This window comes from Oncorhynchus gorbuscha, linkage group LG03 (assembly GCF_021184085.1).
Source record: "Oncorhynchus gorbuscha isolate QuinsamMale2020 ecotype Even-year linkage group LG03, OgorEven_v1.0, whole genome shotgun sequence".
Classification (NCBI taxonomy): domain Eukaryota; kingdom Metazoa; phylum Chordata; class Actinopteri; order Salmoniformes; family Salmonidae; genus Oncorhynchus; species Oncorhynchus gorbuscha.
The window spans coordinates 54,143,915-54,160,273 of NC_060175.1; the positions used below are offsets into that span (position 1 = coordinate 54,143,915).

General features: G+C 42.5%; 1 protein-coding gene across 2 annotated transcripts in view; it reads right to left on the minus strand.

Annotated features, from left to right (window-relative positions):
• LOC124020942 (caM kinase-like vesicle-associated protein) overlaps positions 1-15,230 on the minus strand; it is a 46,986-nt gene extending 31,756 nt beyond the window's left edge. The window contains exon 1 of one of the 2 annotated variants that reach the window (XM_046336265.1): positions 14,944-15,230. The gene's annotated coding sequence lies outside the window, so the exon portion shown is untranslated. Of the gene's footprint in view, positions 1-9,489; positions 9,688-14,943 lie in introns of those variants that run through there. The other variant, XM_046336258.1, reaches the window with a different exon arrangement.
• Positions 15,231-16,359: the final 1,129 nt, after the last annotated feature.

Below are 16,359 nucleotides of genomic sequence, written 5' to 3' on the forward strand. Positions count from 1 at the left end.
CGCGGAGATCAAGGCTACCCCCGTTGTGTTGTCATTAAACTTAAGGATGGGGGGGTGGCCCATCAAGAAGTCCAGGATCCAGTTGCAGAGGGAGGTGTTCAGTCCAAGGTTCCTTGGTTTAGTGATGAGCTTGGAGGCGATGCAAATTGGTGTGACGCGAATTGGTGTGGGTCCATTTCATGTTTTGTGCTACGAGGCAATAGTAATTTAGACAGGTTATCTGGCATTCTTGTCACAGGGACTATGGTGGTTTGCTTGAAACATGAAGGTATTACAGACTAGATCAGGGAGAGGTTGAAAATTTCAGTCAAGACACTTGGTAGCTGGTCAGCAAATGCTCCTAGTACGCGTCCTGGTAATCCTTCCGTGTCCTGGTAGTCCTGGTCTTACTCGGAACAGCTGGTGCTCTCATGCATGGTTCAGTGTTGCTTGCATAGTGTTGAGAGCATAGAGGGCATTTAGCTCTGGGTTTCCCTTTTAAATCCAGGATAGTTTGCAAGCCCTGCCAAATCTGATGAGCATCAGAGCCGGCGTAGATGGATTCGATCTTAATCTTTAGTACATGGACCATTTGTTCTGTGTTGTCATATGTTCTGCAACTTTACTAATATAATTAATGTTTTGATATACTGTAACTATTTTCCATTCATAAGTATAGTGGTACTAGTCCATTGTGTATACTAATCCAGACCCACTCCACAAGAGACACAAACCCATTCCATGACAGAAGAATGGACATGCTACATTGGCCTGTCCCTTCATTAAAAAATGTCACGCTCCGTCAAGCTAATCGACCTTTAGGGGTTGGGAAGCCTCAGCTAGACTATACATGAAATATAGGCTGTCGCATATAACTGTGACATTTGACAGCTTTCCTTACAGTGAATACCGCCTGTTGTATTTTCTCCCCTCAAGATTAGCAGTTTCAATGATGTGTAGTAATATCCATACAGGCATTCGCCCTTACCTTACCCCGCCTTCCTGATAACCTCACACACACATCAGTCTAAATGTACCTTACAGTTAGACTTCCATCACAGTTGCCACAGACTTCTACATAACACTGCTTCTACAGTACCTGGAATAAATGTATCTACTGTCAAATTTACAACAAAAGAGTTCAGAAGTAAAAAACAAAGGGACAATGACATACAAGGGTTGTCATATCTGTCTTGATTTTAGCTGTAAATTTGACAGCAAGTAAGTTCTGACATGAGGGACACTAGCTCTTTAAGGTAGTCAAGACCTTTCTCAGTTTGAGATTAGATCGACAACATCACTCCCCAAATGTTTGTTTTAGACATAATAGCGTTGCACTCTCTGGCAATCCCTTAGTAGCAACACATGCAGGGCTATCTATGTTTGTGACTGTTAAATATCTTAGTCATTCAGCAGACACTCTTATGCAGAGCGACTTACAGTAGTGAGTGCATACTTTTCCCCCCATTGGAATCAAACCTACAACCCTGGCATTGCAAGCACATTGCTTTACAAACTAAGCCACACGAGACCTGTAATCTGCTGTCACCTAGCAGCACATTGATCCCAGCATTCATATTCGATATTCTACGTGGCTGTAAGGAGATAATGAAAGAGCAGAGCCAGCAGGTGTGCCAGCACATTTTCATAAGCTGCTTGTGTGTGAATACATTCATTTTTGTTTTGACCTTCCATACATGCCCTAAAATAAGCCTCTGCAAATGTGTTTCTGTTTGCTCCGTCGTATGAATGATGAGGGAAGGAGGCCAGTATTGTCAACTGTAGGCTACATTGGATGTATTGGCACTGGCATATGGAGAATGCAAATGTAGCCTAGCCTTAAACAGTAGCCTATGTAGTGTGTATCAGTAGCTACGTTTTCATCAAATAGGCAACAGATTTTCATATGAATATTCCAGTATTCGCATTTTCCCACCACAGATGTTTTCCCATTATTGCAGATAAAAGGCACTGTGTGATGGATGACATTGTGCACATAAAAAATAACCTTTTGCGGTTAAATTCCCATATACCAAATAAAAAAGTGAAATGGGTTTTCATGGCATTTAACTCTACTGATGGTTTTGTCACTAAAATTTTTTGTGTTATATAGTGAATGTGCCCACTCTGATCTTGACATGTGCGTTCCAGCCTACAGCTCGCAGATACAGTGTGGGTATAGTTTACATGATGAGATCATTATGAACAAAAAGAGCAAGATTATTTCGGTTTGTCAAACGGCAGCTAAGCATGTCACCAGAATAAGACCCTCAATACTTATTGGAAAGGAGCATCAAGCTCATCACCGTGCACTTTCACCACCCTGTGATGTTCATCATAACTTATTTCATCTGTAGCCTAATAAACTGCGTGCTTTCCCGAGTCGTAGTGGGAGGACCACACAACATATAATCGCGTGACCCCAAGTTTACTTCGATATGATGGTTATTGTATCAATATTTGCGCATAAAGATGTTTCCACTGTCATTGCTCGCATAATTCATTTTTACAGACACAAATATCCCACCTTTTGATTTGGAATGTTTACCGACAGATTCGCTGAATCCATCAGGCCTGTCATGATATTTTTCACCCGACATGTACTTTACTCCCGTAGAAAGGTTGGATTTCATCACCTTCCAGTGTAGGATTATCTGTTGATATGTGTAGTGTCTAACCGAATGAATATTTAATTAACTGCATTATTAACCCTTTATAGGACACTATACGGGGAACATAAGGGGGAAAGGAGAATGTTCGTGTTCACAATCCACTATCTGAGGAGCCATTTTTGAAGACTTCTAGAAATCAAGGGACGAGACAGTCAGGCGTAAGAGAATATAGCCAAAGACACATGCTCACATATGCACTCTGAACAATATGGAATAAGGCAGATATACATTTGAAACATATGTATTTCGTAGCTAAACATGTTCTGTGCATAAACAGCATAACAGTATAGCCTGTATACAGTATGCACACCTCCTTTCTCTTCCATCTGAAAGCTGCAGAGCTCAGCATCACTCCCTGGTACTGTATGCTAAAACAGAGATGTGTTAGTAGTTTCAAGTCCAAAGTACAGCCTGCCACTCTTCACATGCTGAGACCCCTTCTCAAGCATGGATCCTAGGGGAACGACCACCACAAAGGCTGCCTGCCTGGCTGTCTCTTACCCAATGGTTCCTAAACTGTGGGGAGCGCCTGCAGGGGGGACGCTGGGGGTGTAACACAAGCACACTCTTATAAAACACACACACACGCCAAATTAGCTTATATAACGGCTTCATAATGACATTCCCCCTTGTTCTACAATCCCATTATGGTTTTGCTATGCAGCTCTTGTTCCAATAGTGAAGTGTTGGCTCAGGGGTCACTTTTAAAAATGGTTTCATGTCTGAATAAGAGGACAGCAACAATAACCCTTGTTCACTTTTTATTCTATTATTTTGTTTTCTAAGCAAAGCATTCATCCAATTCAGATTCAGCAAACATAACAAGTGCGAGACACAGCATCAATCAGTGGTGATACTGATATAGCTAATAGAAATACTGCTTAGCATAATGCATAAACATTCATCAGTCTTCGCTGTATTGTCTGAGCCTCTGTGCTAATCATGAATATGCAAAAAGCCTCGTCACAACACTGTTACGCACTAACCAGGTTTCCATCCCACCTTTTCTATGCGAGTAAAGTACATGTTGGATAAAAAATGTCACGACAGGCTTGATGGAAGCAGCACATTTTATCGGTAAACTTTCCAAATGACGACAAAAGAAAATACGCGATACAAAGGTGGGATCTTTTTTTGTGTCTGTAAAATGTATTATGCGAGAAATGGCGGTGGAAACACCTTCATGGTCCAATAATAGAGAAAATAAGGAAGTAGGATTTGTTGTGTGGTCCTCCCACTACGACTTGGGAAAGCATGCAGTTTATTAAGGCTACACATGAAATAAGTTATGATGAACTTCACAGGGTGGCGAAAGTGCACTGTGATCTTGATGCTCCTTTTCAAGAAATATCAAGGGTCTTATTCTGGTGACATGATGGTCGATGCTTGGCTGCCGTTTGACAAATACAATTGGACTATGGCATTGTCGAATACTCTTTTCGGATTGGCTTGAAGGGCATTCTAGCATGTGCATTATTTCCCTATAATGCACGGTGTATCAGCACAGTAGAATAACAATGACTATAGTTCTATGTTCGAGCTTCTTTTGAAAGCAAAAGACGAATTGAAAACATTATTGACATTGTTGAATTCGATTTTCATAATAGCAAGCTAGGACTGATGGTTTGGTTAGCTAAACTAGCAAGTCTGTTTGTTTGGTTACCAAGGTAACTACTGAAGCTTTCTAGTAAACTTGCTAGCTACTTCAGTGAATGTTGAACACATTTCTATTGGCAAATTAACACATTGCAAGTGGCAATTACGTTAAATTATAGCCTTGGAATAAAAGGGATAATCAATTCGGGGCTCTATGCAAGATATTTTTATGTGCACTACGTCATCACACAAAGCTTTTTATCCGCAACAAGTCAATTTGATGGAAACATATCTCTGGTGGGAAAATGCCCATGTTGTTTTTATGAAGATTTTAGAATATGCGCATGAAAATCTGTCGCCAATTGGATGGAAACCTATAGTTCTTCAAAGAATCTGCGTTACAGTAATATCAGCTGTCTGATCCAGGGTCTGTTTAGGACTATAATTCAGGGTGCAACAATCAGTAAACTACACCATAAACAAATGCTAAATGTATATGTATTGTGATAGATGGCAGGGAGAGGTGAGGGGAGTGGTTATTGAGGGGAAAAATCTTGCAGGTCGCTGGCTCCACCCCCGAGCCTTATATGGACTTCCTGCCCCAACGAGGCAAGGCTGTAGCTCGTTAAGCCAGGGAGTGCTTGGGGACAAAGGACAGAGCAATGAACCAAGAGAGTGATGAAGAGTGAGAGAAGCAAGAGCAATATCTGTGTGATTACCCATTGTGAGCTGGACTGTCGGATTACCAGCCTTGTGTATTGGACCGGATTGGCTGAGGACCCGAGCATGAGGTTTACCCCTGGAGAACGGAACGGACAATGAGAACAGCTTCGGGACTGTGAAGTAATTGGTGAATTCCCCTTCTTCCCCAGTGTACAAAAACCCCTAATTAACTTCCCATGTTCATTCTAGTTGTGCTACTGGTGCAAGTTTTATTACTGAACTTGGTGACGTGGAAACCCCACACCCTTGAACCTGCTACATATGGTGGAGAATGCAGTCAAAACAAACCAAGCTCAATTACTAAAGAAACACAGAGCACAATGGAAGCATTGGTGAGACAGCTGGTGGAGGCAAACAAAGCACAGCAGGCTATGCAGAGGGAGCTGCTGGAATAACAGCGTCAGCAGACCACTCTCATGCGAGCTGACCTCAACCAGCTGACAGCCGCCCAGGCCGGCATAACGACAGGCGCAACAGTCTCTCGTCTCAAACCCAGTAGGTTTCTACTGAAGCTGACATAGGCTGACGACATCGAGGCTTACCTAGAAGCCTTTGAGAGGACAGCGGCAAGGGAGAAATGGCCCCATGAGCAATGGGCCTGCCTACTGACACCCTTCCTATCAGGCACGGCACAGAAGACCTATCAGGATCTGACGGTTCACCAGGTGACGCATTACAAGGTTCTGAAAAAGGAAATCTTGCGCCGCTTGGCCAAGCAGCAGGAGGACAACTACCTACAGAAGGGACTGCTGCAGAAGGTGCAGGCCACAGTCCTCCAGGAGATGGAGGCCATGGAGGTACTGAGAGGGGAGGTGTCCCTCCACCAGAGATCTGCAGAGCTCCAGCAGAGCCTAGGTTGCTATTAGGAAGGATTTAGCCAGGCAGTAGGAGGAAAAACAGGCCTTAGAGAGATGAAGGAGCAGCTTGTCAAGCAGCAGGAGGACAGCTCCCTACAGAAGGTCTTGCAGGAGGCCCAGGCTGCAGCCCTCCAGGAGGAGGCAGTAGATGCTCTGAGAGGGGGAGGTGACCCTCAATCAGCAGAAAGCTGCAGAGCTACAGCAGAGCCTGGAGACTGCTCTGAGGGATCAGGAGGAGAAGAGCAGAGAGGAGGCCACTCTGAAAATGGAGACCATCCAAGCAGCAAAAGACCTGCAGCCCAGCACTCAGACAGAGAAGGCCACCCCCTTACAGGAGCAGCTAGCTAGGAGGGAGCAGGAGATCTCCCTTCAGAAGGAGGCGCTGCAGGAGGCCCATTGGGAGAAAGAGTCAGTGGAGGCGATTCGGGACTGGCCCGCCCCCTCACCAAGAAGCAGATCAGGTGCAGCCCATGGAAATGCTGATGCCCTCTCCAGGAGAGGTGCTCTAAGGAGCTGGACCGCCCCTCCCTCCTGGACAGAGCTGGGTGTGTGTATGACAGACAGCAGGGAGAGGTGAGGGGATTGGTAGTTGAGGGGTAATATCTTGCAGGTCGCTGGCTCCACCCCTGAGCCATGGATTTCCTTCCCCTGGCGAGGCTCAAATAATCAACATAACTTGCAATACACATACACATAATTTTTTTTAGCATGGGTTTACATGCAATCTCCTTTATCCGATTCAAATGATTTTGAGTATACTTTAAATGCCCTGATGTAACACTAATTTCGGCTTTGACAACAGCTGATCAATTAGATATGGGGATGCGCAAGGAATAGCGGGATGGAAAGCAATTGCGGCATGACGCATGAGAAAATACAATGTTTTATAGTATTTCCATTTTCAAAAAATCAAGTATGGGTTAAATGCCAGGATGTTATAATCATTTTGGCTCTTCCTTGAGTAGTTTGGAAGGGGTGGGCTGTGAGTGATAGAACCTCGTTCTCTCCAGGTAGCCAAACAATAAAACATGGCTACTGAATTAGGATGATGCCTAAAAGCAAAGCTTCTGCGGTGGTATTCAAATGTAGGCTAAATAGTTTTTCTTCTACATCGCAGAAGAAGTCTTAAAAATATATATCTATTTTTTTTCTTATCATTGACAAGTATTTCTTGTTCTCTTGCCCTTTGTCAGAGCTTTGAAATTAAATACTAAACCATCTTTTGATTTCTAATTGTGTCGGCACCGGGGACTCGAAATGTGGCTGCTTTATTGATGTCATGCTAATCAGGCTTTTTGATTTGAACACATGGATTGTTTTACTTTTGTAGGCTAGGATACCAGGATACCAGGATACCAGGATACCAGGATTTCAGTGCTTTAGTTTATTATGTTGCTGTCCAGCGTTTCTGATTTGTAGCCTTTTGCTTTGAACATTTGAACACTTCTGGCTATTTGATTTCATTTATACATGTTACAGAACTTTGGTTTCACTAAATATGTTGAAATTAAACTAAATAATCTGTTTATTTCTTACCTATTACTTTTGTAATAGGATAGGTAGATTACACGGCCTACAGTACAGGTAGAATGTGGTAGTCTGGCTTTAAACAGCCTATGTAGGCCTATAACTCCATTCCTATTCAATTCAGAGTTTAGATAAATCCACCGAATTGGAAATGAGCAATTATCAGGCTGGTTCATGCGATGTTTGTCTGTTGAATTTGGAAATATCCACCTGCACTCGGCCCCGCCCCATCTACTCAGCCAGTCAAGAGCTGAGATGCTACTGCGTTGTGGCGGTAGCATACTGCATACTTTTACTAAACGGTTAGTGCTAAATAATATGGGACGATGAGTACGCAGTTTAAGTTTGTATGGGTATTTGGACACAACCAGTCTTTATCTGAGAGTAATGGCTTGGGAGCTACAGAGACTTCAAATTTCGTTATGGAGTAATAAGGCATCGTGAACTGTACAATTGGGTGGTCTGGCTGTCAGTAGCTCATTTCATTGCCAGGTCGCAGTTGTAAATGAGAACTTGTTCTCAACTTGCCTACCTGGTTAAATAAAGGTTAAATAAAATAAAATGTCATTCTCTCTCGTAATAATGTAAGTACCATACAATAACCAGGTCAACTATTCTCCCGTCTCCCAGGTCTTTAAAAAAAAATATTTTAACGAGGTATGTCAGTTAACAAATTCTTAGTTTCAATGACAGCCTAGGAACAGCCAGTCAACTGCCTTGTTCAGGGGCAGAACAACAGCTCGGGGATTCGAACTTGCAACCTTTCGGTTACTGGGCCAACGCTCTAACCACTAGGTTACCTGCCGTCTGACGCAGGCATGGCCCTGATGCCTGATCCCTGGCACGAGCCTGGAGCCCACGAAGGTTAAGGCTTATGGAGCACTAGTGATGGGGGAGATGTTCAGGCTAGGAAACAGATGTTGCCTTTTGGAACGGTAAGACCATCGCTGTGTATTATCCCCGCTTTGAGGAATTTGATTAAATCAACCTCAATACAGACTAGATATTGTATAAAACACAAACATATATCGTTGCCAGGGGTGAAAGTAAACTAACTTTACTGCATGCCAGCCGCATATGAGCGAATTGACTTGAAACTGGATAGTATACGTACGCTCCAAATTGCAGTGTGCTTCTATGAGAACAATTACATTTTGCCAAGGTGGAGATTAGTGGCCGATACCGAAATGCGCGCGGACAACAGTGGACTCATCAATTCATGCCACAAGTATCATTACAATACACGTGTAGGTGTTTTGTAACAGACGTCTCTTTCCGTTCATCAAATTGTGGGTGCACAGTACACTGTTTGGATGCTGGAATTATTTGATGAGCGGACGAACGTGCGCAGGTAGCCTACAGGAGCGCTTTTTTTTAATGATTGACAATCAGATGAACACATCAAGACTGGTTGTGTTAATGCCAAATTAAAAGATACCACATGTCAGAAGTCATATGACACATCTTTACTAGGTCTACTAGGCACACAGAGATCATATGAAATGAATAGGGATTCTACATGCAATTCGATGATTACATCTACACTCTATAATTGTTTTTATCTATGTGACACATAGATAAGAAGTCCCATACCACTTTCAAATTACATCTACTTTCACCCCTGAATGTTAGTAATGTGGGGGGGGGGGGGATCGATACAGTTAAATATCAGGATATTCTTTTTGATGATATATATTGCAATCTTATTTTCCCTGTAGTTGGCTGTACCTGCACCAAAACTCCAGTTAATTTTCCTTGACATATTTTTCTCCATCTTCTTTTTAAATAAGGAGCCAATTTGTTTCCAGATATTTTATTTCCATGACTGATCCAAACTCATTTTCTCACGGCTCTCTCTTGTCCCTCTGCAGCAGACATATGGTGAGTAATATGTTTGGAACATCAAATTGCAATAAAATCCCAGTATTGAATCGCAATACATATAGAACCGTGGGAATCGCAATAAATATCTGAAGTATCGTGATAATATCATATCGTGAGGTCCAGTTCCCAGCCAACACTGATCGTTACCATCAGCACCTAGGACAACAGATTCCACAACAGAACTGCAAGGGAATGGGAAAACTACATGAAATCACTGGTGAGAACAGCTGAGATAGCTGGGCTCTTCTTACCTGTTTGATCTGGCTGTTGACTGAAGAGGAAGGACGTAGTAGGTCCCTTGTGTTCCAGCTTCTGACTTTATTGGTTATGAGTCGGACACATTTGTTCCTATTCTTCTTCTTCACGCTTCACTGCCTAATCTGACCATTCTGTTCTGTTGTTTGTTGCCTTGGATACCAAGTCCTACATGAGCGTCATTGGTACAGTGCTGCGTATTCCCCATCCACACGGTGTTGTACAGGAACAGAGCTAAATTTAGTGGCTGGCGAGGGTCATGCTCACCTCACTGGGGGTTTTTGACGCAAAATAAACGGATGTTTCGTCTTGCATCAAAAGATCAACATAGAAGATGCTTCATGGAATGATCATAGTACCTTCAAATAGACTGTGTTTGTAATAAGAACAGTACCCGTTGGCCAACAACCCAGCATTCGACCCGTTATTTTCATCTGCATGCACATGAAGCATGACGTGACCACTTTGTTCACTCACTTCACACTTTTCTTGTTGACTGTTTTTTTTCTCACATTACTGAAAACACGCAATAACCGCACACTATATACAACAAGGACAACAATTCGTTAGTGTGGTTTAACCTTATCAGACCAGGTTCTATGGAAGGCAAACTGATAGGTTTCTGTAATAATCTGTCACATCTCTCTGTAGTCATCCAATCAATGACTAGTTGAAGATTGACATACAGCATCTAGCAAAATTACACCATGGATCAAGCGGGGGTGAAATATTAATTTAATGCTATAATTTAAAGATCTCCTTCAATTTGAGCTTTTTGAAGATGCAGTCATGTACCCGGATCTCTGCCACACTTTCAGTAGGATGTGAGGATTTCCTTTGACGGCGGTGCTCACTCACATTTTTCTGCTTGTAAAAATGGGCTTTTACACTTGTGTTCTTTGATTGGCGAATGACCTATTTTCTCAAAATGGTATTTGAGTGCTCTCCGGCCTCTTCACTGTGTGAATGGGACTTCTATAAACTAATCCAATTGCCTTATGCGGATCCCTGGTTTCTCCAAATTTTCCCTCAGGTAAAACAATGTACTGACATTTGAATGTACTGACATCTCCTCTAAGCAAATATTATTTTCACACACACACACACACACACACACACACACACACACACACACACACACACACACACACACACACACACACACACACACACACACACACACACACACACACACACACACACACACACACACACACACACACACACACACACACACACACACACACACACACACACACACACACACACACACACACACACACACACACACACACACACACACACACACACACACACACACACACACACACACACACACACACACACACACACACACACACACACACACACACACAACCCAAAATATGCTTCCCAGAAGAAGTTGTTATTACAAGCATTTGGCTACATTACTTAAATAATACATTATGATTTCCATGGCTTTAGTAATTGTCACCCATGGGAATATGGTTCTTGCTGACCTTTGCAGTGGTTTCATTATACTCAGTGGGGAGATGTGAATTTCCCTCACAGCCATTCAGCAAATGGTTCATGCTTCATTTTCTCTGCTTGAGTCTATGCAGCGACATGCTGTATGTAGATGCTGCATTAGTAGACTGACTAAACCCAAATGAAACCATATTTTCCCTCCCTCTTGGTTTTCCTCAGAGGACTGTCTATTTGTTAATTAAGCCATATTCCCACGGTGAAAGATGGAAAGTCTGAGGAGTGGAGGGGCGAAAGAGATTTCTACTATGTATTTCACATTAGGCTACATCCTTGCTTTTCCCTTCGGTGTGGCTGGCAATGCTCCATTCCTGGTCCGCAGCTCAAATTGACCGTAAATATCACAGTGGCCATTACTAGCCAGTAATCACAAACTATTTACATTGAACAAAAATATAAATACAACATGTAAAGTGTTGGTCCCATGTTTCATAAGCTGAAATAAAATATCCCAGACATTTTCCATACGCACAGAAAGCTTATTCTCTCAAATGTTTTAACAAATTTGTTTACATCCCTGTTAGTGAGCATTTCTCCTGAGCCAGGATAATCCATCAACCTGACAGGTGTGGCCTATCAAGAAGCTGATTAAACAGCATGATCATTACACAGGTACACCTTGTGCTGGGGACAATAAAAAAGGTCACTTTAAAATGTGCAGTTTTGTCACACAACACAATGCCACAGATGTCTTAAGTTTTGAGGGAACGTATAATTGGAATGCTGACTGCAGGAATGTCCACCAGAGTTGTTGTCAGATAAATGTATGTTAATTTCTCTACCATAAGCCGCCTCCAATGTTGTTATAGAGAATTCCTTTCAACCAGCTTCAAAACCGCAGACCACGTGTAACCATGCCAGCCCAGGACTTCCATATCTGGGTTCTTCACATGCAGTATCATCTGAGACCAGCCACTCGGACAGTTGATGAAACTGTGGTCTTGTACAACCAAAGAATTTCTGCACAAACTGTCAGAAACCGTCTAAGGGAAGCTCCTCACCAGGGTCTTTACCTGACTGCAGTTAGGAGTTGTAACCGACTTCAATGGGCAAATTCTCACCTCACTGGCAGACTGGAGAAGTGTGCTCTTCATGGATGAATCCCGGTTTCAACTCCTGTACCGGGCTGATGGCAGACAGCGTGTGTGGCGTCTTGTGGGCGATCGGTTTGCTGATGTCAATGCTGTGTCAACAGAGTGCTCCATGGTGGCGGTGGGGTTATGGTATGGGCAGGCATAAGCTATGGACAACAAACAGTGCAGTCACGGGGGGGGGGGGGGGGTGACATCAATATGGTCAGCAGTTGTTATCGACACAAGACATTTCGGATGAAGCGGACCATAGCAGGCAATTGGTACATCCATTTTCAATGTGAACTTTCTACACGTCGACAAAAAAAAAATCACTGGGCAAGTTAATGGAGACATAGTTAGTATGGTCTGATTTGCTGGGCTATTTCCTTCACCTTTGACCCCATCAAGAGCAGCTTTTCTGCCGAAGTAATTATTCACTTAATCTACCATCTCATGGGAGATGCAACAGAAAAAATACGTAGAAGGAGTCCAGATCTTAACGGGGATATACAAATCAGTGTATGTCTGGTAATACTTTCATAAATAAAAGCAATGGCTTATATGACTGTAAAGACATGTCCAGACTGTACATGTTTACCAATTCTTCTGTATTTTGTGATTTCTGTCCCTCTTGAAAATATCTGCATCCCCAAGAGCGCTTAACCTGAGGTAACGTATTCCTTAACTCTACCTGATAAGACAGACCTATGTGGCTCCACCTCTCTCAGAACAAAAACTGTTGCCCATCGTATGTCACAAAGAAGGACGTGCCAACCCACATCCAGTCATTCTATACGGTCAATTTGAATGGGAGCCAAGACAATATTTACACCCTTTGACAGCCATCAATTCAAGTAGAGCCAAGTAGAGAGGCAGGTGTCCTTGCAGGACCACCAACAGCATCCTAAATGACTTCTCTCCTTAATCCTAATTTAGGACATTGTGCTATCCCAAGATGATTTACAAACACAGGGCTCCACTCAGTTGAGCAGAATGTGTCATGTAAAATGTAGATGTTTTGAGGTTGAAAATATAACTGACATATGTAAAGAGAGTGAACAGCTGACGCGAGAGTCAGTCCTTGGAACTTGCGGATCAAAGGCATACACACAACGCATACACTGCTTTCAACTGGGTAATTGCGGAGGTGGGGTTTCGACATCAGTAGATAGAGCAGTGGTAATTCACACCTATGTCCTCTATAGGCTGCTACTGGAGATTTTGGTGGTACGTTAACATTCCGAGATATAGCTTTTACATTGGATTTTTATGAGGAAAAAACAACAGCCTCTCTCCTCTCCTCTCGTGTCTGATACGTGACGCTTTCCAGACTTCAGTTAAAAATGCAATGTTTCATAATGCCGGTTGGATGCAAAATAAAAACACACACGACCCCGACACAGGTGTCATGGAAAACAACGCAAAACATGCCACATAAACATGAAATATCCTCCATTGACAGGCCAGAGAAAACAGTGTTATGAAGTCTGTAAACCTGGATTTAAAAAAAGACCATTCCCCTACATGCCAGGTGTTTCTGCACTTCGGTCTTTGCATGCAGCCACAGCAATATTAGAAACTCTTTTAAACAGGGTTAGTGATAAGCAATGGTCCAATCCACGCCACAGTCAGCAAACAATCAGCCTATTCAGTGCTAGTTAGAAAGTGCGAGTGTTACTGCAAGAGAGGCTCTGTCAAGGCAATGAGCTGTCATAGCCTGTCAGGCATATCAGGGCCCATTATCAGCCCTAAAGAATGCAGGCCATGCCCAACTTCACACAGAGGGAGCAGGGCATGATCGCTGGGCTATGACCCAGACTAACATACATATTTTACTCATGTAAATCTACCTTGAGACCCATATCACTTACCAGAATAATCATTATTCCTCCTGGGTCTGTGGGTGCTGCCTGATACCCAAACGTGAGGTATCGCTATAACAAACGCAATCTGACTCCTTTTAGACAGTAAAATCACTTGAGAGTGGAACAATGTAATGAGCTGCACCATAAGTTAAGGTGAGAGGGTTGTAGTAGCTGCCATCCTATTCTCACTCGGGGAAGGAAAGTGTGCACAATGCAAATAACATGGTAACATGATAAACAATGTAATTTCTAATTGTCATACATTGTTAAGGGATTTAGCATCACATGTATTTTTCAATTGTAAATCTGCAATCAAATCTTACGATATTTGAATGAAATTAAGTACATTTCCCACCAATTCCTGACTAATTTTAAAATTCTATTTTATTATATTATACAATGATTGGAAACATCTCAGACAATTTTGGGCAAAGCCATATGAAACAAAGTTTGCCATCAGGTGTTTACAGTAAATGGAATTGTTACAATACTTTCTGAAATTCACAATTTTTGTAATGTAAAGCCAGTTAACCTTCGAGGAGGTTACAACAGGCACACAGTTTCCAAAACCTGCATCGTGAAGAATGTCCATTAAGAAAGGTATTCACATATAGTCAGTGGTGTAAAGTACTTAAGTAAAAATACTTTCAAGTACTACTTAAGTTGTTTATGGGGGAAACTGTACTTTACTTTACTATTTATATTTTTGACAACTTTTACATTTACTTCACTACATTCCTAAAGAAAATAATTTACTTTTTACTGGCTTACTTACATTAATAGAAAATGACTCAAGTAAAAGTTTATCTTTACTTTTACTCAAGTATAACAATACATTACAGTACATTTTCAACCATTGCATTTAGTGATCTTATATATATGCCTTATATATTTTCCAAAACAGAAGGCCCCCAGAAAATGTGTGGGACATCGTAGGTTACATCTCACATTTTAAGTCCAATTTGCAAATTGCATGCTGCTCACTCACCCTAAATTAGCTCTGTAAAAATTGAGTCCGTTCTTTTTCCAGGTCTTTCTTTAGCCTATGCGTGCTTTGTCATCGAAAGAACGTTATAAGAGCTTGGTTTTCCTTGGTTGGTTAGCAGTGGAGATGTATTCCCTGTGAGATAAAAGAGATAGATCCTCGCTCATCTGCTCCGTCAAAGCTTCTTAAGGAGAGCAACACAGAGGAGGAAGGATGCGCATCGATAGTAGGCTGCTCTAAATACCATCAACAACATCCAGGCAAGGGAGGTGTGGAGTGTGGAGGTGTGGAGGTGTGGAGGTGGAGTATGGAGGTGTGGAGTGTGGATGTGTGGAGGTGTGGAGTGTGGAGTGTGGAGGTGTGGAGTGTGGAGGTGTGGAGTGTGGAGGTGTGGAGTGTGGAGGTGTGGAGTGTGGAAGTGTGGAGTGTGGAGGTGTGGAGGTGTGGAGTGTGCGCATATGAGTGTGCAAATATATGGAGCGCATTTGAGTGGGTACGGCTAAAGTGTTTATCATAGTCCAAAATGTGTACCTGTATGCACAGCAGCGTGGTAGAAAATTGGACTGTTGGCTTTCAGACTTTTCACAATTTCTGTCAACACATTCAAATGAATCAAGGACGGGTAGCGGAGCCGCGTTGGTTGGGCATTGTGGGGAGATGCGCGTTTGGGCTGTATGTCTGATGGTGGTCTCAGAGCCACGTAGCTTTGTCACAATGGGACCCCTGATGATCACAACTGACTAGATGAAAGTCAAGGAGTGAAGTCGGGGGAGGTGGATCTGCAACAGCCAAAAGTCGGATACTAATGTGGTTTTCCAACAGCAAGGATCAGATCAACTTGGCGGTGTTGCCATTGTTTATAAACATTTTTCTTTATAATGTCGAAATAAACATGTCCCCAACCCCCATATCGCACAATCACAAACTGAAATCATATTTGTGTACATTGTATAATGAATTAGTGAGAGAGAGCCTTATTAAATATCACATTTGATTGTATCCGTGGTAAGAATCGTGGCAAAGTTGGTTCCTGTCTTTGGTCACGTTCGTGTGGGTCAAACAAAAACACCCAAATGATTGGTTGACAATAGAGCCACCAACAATGCAGGCCATGGCTGCAGGATGAAGTTGGCGAAGAGCACCTGCAGAAACTTGTAGTTGACTGAAGTCAAAACTTCATGACCTTTGATCACATGATTTTTGCAGAGTTAAGGCAGTCAACATGTTGGCGCAAGTCTGACTATTAGTATCCCTATAATGCAACACACTTGACACTTGACACGGTGACACTTGACAAAAGTGATCTGCTCGAAAGCATTCATTTATCAAGGCTAATGGTAGCCTATGTTATGGAACCCCTGAAGGGACACATAGAAACGGAAAAAGCAAATTATTTTGCATTCCCTCGCAAAAAGTTAG